The sequence below is a fragment of the Crocuta crocuta genome, unplaced genomic scaffold (assembly GCF_008692635.1).
Source record: "Crocuta crocuta isolate KB4526 unplaced genomic scaffold, BGI_CrCroc_1.0 scaffold9, whole genome shotgun sequence".
Classification (NCBI taxonomy): domain Eukaryota; kingdom Metazoa; phylum Chordata; class Mammalia; order Carnivora; family Hyaenidae; genus Crocuta; species Crocuta crocuta.
Window position 1 is genome coordinate 1996391 of NW_027551567.1, and position 6528 is coordinate 2002918.

Sequence of the window (6528 nt, forward strand, 5' to 3'; positions counted from 1 at the left end):
GTTACTGTGGATCATTTGGAGTTCATGGTGAAGCCCCGAAATGCTAGGAGACCTGGTGAAAAATGCTTCCTTCTTTGTTTTATTCTCAGTCAGTCCTGTGGTATTTTTAGAGTAATGCATGTGTGAAAGAAAGTGTTTAAAAGCACTTCACAATGTAAGAGATAAAACTCTTCCTAATGTGGAGTTGTGTTAGAGGTATGCATTGTACAATTAAGAGAATAGACATAACTGGTAAAGGGTCAGTGTGCTAGTACATATGTTCCTTTTGTAAGTGGGGAAACTTATTTCTTTGTGGTTTTTCTGGAATGGACTTGTGGTTAGAGCAGAGCTCTGTGTGGAGCTACTTCATAAGCCTGACTTAGCCCATCAGAAGTTGCTCTGGATCAGGCTCCCTGATCCCTTTTTGGGCCTGCTCTGGCCATGGTGGTAGGGTCTCAGAGTACAGAGGAGTGTGACCCCTGTGCAGAGAACCTTCTGTGGTAGCTTTCTTCAGAAGGGGCCTGTGGGCATGTCCAGGAGGTGATTGGTGTATAAGAGACTGGAGCAAAGGCACCCACTGTCTGTGCCAGAAACCTGGGAGCTGTTCCATCCATATGCCCTTAGTGTTGGCTGCACCTTCATGCTAATTATTCTCAAGCTTTAATGTCCACTTCAGCCCTTCTCCTAGGCTGTAGCATACCTGGAATTCCTGATGATTTAACATCTTCACCCAGATTTCCCGCACACTGAGAAGAATCTCTGGGAGGTAATAAAAACCCCAACTCATCATTTAACTCTCTTTCCCCAGTCCCCTCATCCCTTATTCTAGGGATTGACAGCAACTAGGCACCCATGGGAATCATCTTTGATCTCTTGGCCTACTCTTTAGTCTACTCTCTACCCTGTAATGAACACCACACACACACGCACACTTAGACGCACACACACAACACACACACACACATTTATCTATTCAGTCATTTTTGTCATCATATCCAGTAAAACAAAAAACAAAACTGATGAGATCAGTCCTCAAATTGAAAATTTTTTCAGTGTCTTTCTAATAGCTATGGATAAAATTCAAAGTTAAAGTGTTCAGCTTAATCACACGGCTACTCACGATTTGATCCTTGCCTTTCTCACCAACCTAGCCGAGACTACTACAACTGTGTTCCTTTGCTTTTTTATTTTTCTTCTTTGCATTTTGGCATCTATCCATTTTGCCCAAGTGACTATCCAGATAGAGCTGCTCTTCTCACTTGTATGGCTTGGTCCCTATTGGAAGTTCTATTTGGAATGGCTTCCCCATAATCCATCGGAAATTCCTATTCTTCAGCCTTGTCCAGCTACCCTAAGCAGACAGGTAGACTATAAGCTAGTCTCTATATTTGTACATATTTGTTTGTATTGTAATTGTTTTCATATCTTTCTCACTATGAGTTTTTTGAAGGCAAGAAACAAGTCTTGGTTATTTGGTCTCTATCACTCAGACATTCTTTAAATGTTTGTTGAGTGGATACCTTTGTAGGGTCTTTCTGGACAGAAACACTAGTCTTTAAACATTTGTTTAAGTGCCTTCATTATGGGAGCAGGAAGAGGCACTTGGGGAGCAGACATTGGGTTCGTATTCCCAATATACCCGCCTTCTGCATTTTAGCCATGCTTTGGAGATTGATTATGTTTAGATATTTGCTTTCTTTCTTTTAAAAAAATTTTTTAAATGTTTATTTATTTTTTGAGAGAGAGACAGAGTGTGACCTGGGGAGGGGAAGAGAGAGAGGGAGACACAGAACTTGAAGCAGCTTCAGGCTCTGAGCTGTCAGCACAGAGCCTGACACAGGGCTTGAACCCATGAGCCACAATATCATGATCTGAGCTAAAGTCAGGTGCTTAACCAACTGAGCCATCCAGGAGTCCAAGATATTTGCTTTCTAGGAGAAATAGATGTTTGAGAGACAGTGACCTGTAAAAGATCCCTTTAGCTGGAGATTTGTCTCCAAAGCCCAATGTAAGCATAGGGAGGTGGAGCCTGTGTATGTGAAGATTGCTAATGCCTAGGCCCATGGAGCCTAGAGCTTGGATCCAGTGTGATCCTGTGGCCTCCATAAAAAAGAGCAAGAAAAGGCATGCAGGTGTTCCCTATCTCCTTTCCTTCCCTGGCACATCTTATCTCACCCACGGTAGGAGAAGTCCTTGAATAACCTTGCAAAGAGGTAACAGAGGAGCTGATCGGAAAAAGTTTTCTATGTATGTGGTAGCAAGAGATGGATTATCAGGAGTGGCAGGCCATGTTCTAGACCTAGTTGCCAGGCAGTACTTTGAAACTTGACTATCCCATAGTGATATTTCTCCTTGGGAACCAGGGAGCCATGCCATGAGGCCCACTATATATGCTCATTGTTTGTTGTTTTTTAAAAAACATTTTTTAATGTTTATTTTTGAGAGAGGGTGAGAGACAGAGCATGAGCAGGGAAGGGGCAAAGAGAGAGAGGGAGACGCAATCCGAAGACGGCTCCAGGCTCCGAGGTGTCAGCACAGAGCCCAATGCAGGGCTCAAACTCACGAACTGCAAGATCATGACCTGAGCTGAAGTCAGCCACTTAACTGACTGAGCCCCCCAGGTGCCCCCTCATTGTCTGGTTTTGAACCAGGGAGAATTTTGAGAGGGCCTTACATCCCAGTCTATTTCTGACAGTAACTTGTGACCTGGGGAAGAGGAGGGGGAGGGGAAGGAAAAGAGAATTACGTGAAGATATTATTGACTCCCATTTGACAGATACGAATATTGAGGCAGAATAAGATTAAGTGATTTATTTAAGGATTTAGAGTGACAGAATATAGGAGCCAGAAGTTTAATGCAGCTCTAAGTCAGAGTCCACATTCTTCACACCAAGGCATTTATAATATATGTAATGTAATTTCAGAAAAAAAAAGAAAAGATTATGAAAACACTAGACTAATATTACCTTCTGTTTGGCTACATGGCTTTAGCTCTCACATGGTATGTGCCTGTGTGGCCTGTGAACTACTAAAATCAGCATGTTTAGTTATCGAGCAAATGATTGTTCCTTTAAGTACATTAATTCAACTCTGACCCTTTCTTACATCTCTCATAATATCCAGGTACTACTAGGTGTTGATTTTTTTTTCTTTCCTGTTGAACTGAACTGAGTGGCGGAGAGGCAGAGAAAATGTGGAAAGGGTTTGCAATGACCTAAAGCAGACTTCTTCAGCTTAACCATTCAGCCAGCTGATGAGAAATGAAGAAAAAACAATCTCCGTGGCATCTTTGATTGCTGACAGCAGCCAAATAAATTAACTTCATAGCAGCAGCTTCCATGATTTTATTTATATCTAATAATATTAATTTGAAAGAATGATATTTTTATGTGGCTTTAAGCCAAGGTTTTTCAATCCTTGTTCAATGGCCCCCTTCGATAGACTAGGCTGAACGGTGTAAATAGCTTGAAGGCCCCTCCCTGCCCAACCAAAACAGCTCTGTTACCTGTTGTATATAGTGAGGTTCTCAGTAAGCTTTTTTTAGAACAAAGGATTTCATCTTCTTGTCAAATAAGTTTGAAAGCCATTGCTTTTAATCAGATGCTTGGAAAGATTTTTTTGGGAGATTGATAGTAAAATTCAGTTAAACTAATATTTGAGTATTTACTGTGTGCTAAGCCCTGAGGAGCCTGCAGGGAAAGAAGCTGTTTCACAGCAAAGACAGGTGTTAAGTAATTACAAGTGAGATGAACTTCATAAAAGATAAAACTTTATAAAACTTTATAAAAGATAACATACAGCATACAACATAGAGCAAGGAGTCTCAACCTAGTTTCTAGGGTAGTGGCTGCCAAACAGGACTGACCATTAGGATAACTAACTTAGAGAGTGTTTCTCGTCTCGACTCCCCTTCCAGGACTCCTCAGAGATTTTTTTCTATCCAGACGGGAATCTCTAGTCATTCCTGGGGGTGTACAAGGGAAGGTGTCTGGGAGACATTCCTAAGGAAGTTGCTTAAAGCCAGTCTAGATGGGGAGTGGGTGTGGGAGCAGTATTGCAAGCTGAGGACCATGACTAATACTAGATTAGAAACATGTATGTGCATCTTGAGATACATTTCCCCCCATGTTCGAGACACTAGGCTTTGTTCAATTCTTTGACTTCCTGTCTCCCCCCTCCACCACCTGCCCCAAGACTACAAGCTCCTTGATAACCAAAACTATATTATTTTGGTTGCAGTTGTAACATCTAATATGAACTCAGTAACTATTTGATGTTCAAATACTTTGATCAACTGAACAGCCTGTGCCTACAGGGACCGAGTTTGGTGTAGGAGATAGAAAAAAATGAATAATTGTGGAGTAGGATAGTGAGTGCAGAACTTTTTCCCCCACTTGGGAACCTTGATTAAAAGGAAATTTTATGTAGAAGTCCTGATACATACTGAACTGTTTGGTTGTATGTGTGTGGGAGGTCTGCTCAGTTAACCTCTTTCATTCCATACCTATACATTCCATGCATTTTACTTTTATTGTTTCCTCTGCCTATTCATACCCATGCATAATTCCCACTGTCTTTCTTTCAGATGTCAGTGCCTGCCTGAGCCCTTTTCTTTTCTGTCTGCTGTCAGGTTAGGTGCCCACCTGGTACATAACTTCTCTTACAGCACATTGAACTACATCAGTTGGTTTTCAGATTTTTTTTTAATGTTTATTTATTTTTGAGAGAGGGACACACACACACACACACACACACACACACACACACTCAGACCGCGAGTGAGGGAGGGACAGAGAGAAAGGGAGACACAGAATCTGAAGCAGGCTCTAGGCTCCCAGTTGTCAGCACAGAACCTGACGCTGGGCTTGAACCCATGAATGGCGAGACCATGACCTGAGCCGGTCAGACACCTAACCAACTGAGCCACCCAGTTGCCACTATATCAGTTGGTTTTCAAGCAGAATTTTCGGGAGCCTTGGGCTACCTGGTTTTTTCCTGGCTCTACTGTCCTATACCAGTATCCTGACATTTTCTTAGCACCTACAGCTTGAGGTTTGAGGGGCTGGGATCAAAGGGTTGACCTTTGAGAACCAGTAGGGAAGGAAGGAGGGTACAGGTACAGGTAGGATTGTAGGTTGTGATAGGCTGCTGGCAGTCATTTATCATGGAATTAAAAGGCTGTGCCATCAACCTGCAAGAGGTGAAAAGGAGGGTACAGGTACAGGTAGGATTGTAGGTTGTGATAGGCTGCTGGCAGTCATTTATCATGGAATTAAAAGGCTGTGCCATCAACCTGCAAGAGGTGAAAGCAGAGATGAGGAGTAAACAGGTGTGAAATAGTCCTGGGGTACTAGTTGGAGTGGGCTGCTTGGCTTACCAGAGAAGTTCAGGAATGTTGGGTGGCATTGTGTCCTGGTGGAGGTTGTCAGTAATAACTCTATCATGGCATCAGTGTGCCTGCATCTGTGACTTTTTTTTACCCTCCCCTGGAGTAATGCTCAGCTGTTTGGGTATAGATACCAAATAAGAAGATGGTTGGGTTGGGTCAGCTGGAATTGCATTTTAGGGGTGTATGAAAGAGGAACTCCTAAGAGCCTGATGTATGGATAAAGAAGGATGTGAATATAATATAGGTGGTTACAGAAATTTATAGGGTCAGTCGATTGGAGGTTTTAAGTAAGCCGAAGAGTCTTTTCAAAAAGGAATGCAAGGGGTACCTAGCTGGCTCGATTGGTAGAGCATGTGACTCTTGATATCAGTCAGGGTCTGGCATTGGGCATGAGCATTGGAGCATACCTTAAAAAAAAAAAAAAAAGAATTCAGTTAGAGCTATGGAGATTCAGTCAGTGACCTCTGGGAACAGTCCTATTTATATTAATGCAAGATAGTAGGTAAAAATTCCCAAGAGGTAAAGGATCACAGGGTCTGCTGTTCATGAGCATGAATTGCAGAGGGCACATTTTTGTTAATATAGACATTTTAACAAGATAGAGTTGGAGTGCCTGTGTTAGAATTCCAGCTGTCATTGACTAGCTGTCTGAACCTGGACAAGTTATATAATCTCTCCATGTTTCAGTTTCTTTGTCTGGAAAATGGAATTTAATGAAAAGTTTACTTATTCATTTTGAGAGAGAGAGGTGGTGCACACTAGCAGGGGGAGGGGCAGAGAGAGAGAGGGGGAGAGAGGATCCCAAGCAGATTCCACTCTATCAGCGAGGACCTCAATGTGGGGCTCCATATGAGATCATGACCTGAGCCAAAATCAAAAGTCGGATGCTTAACCAACTGAGCTACCAGGTACCCCATTGTTTTGAGGATTACATGAGTTAATGTTTATGAAAGTGCTTATTAAATAAAAATAGTGTCTTTATGAGACTGCCCTAAATACTTAATTTAATATATAACTCTTCTAATGCCATGTCTGTCCCCTCTCTGATTATTACCATTATCCCATAATTAAATTTTTACCATATACCCAGTTGAACTAGTCCTCTGTACAGTTTTTATTGAAATAGGAACTTTTTCATTAGGTTTGTGAATCTGTGCTAA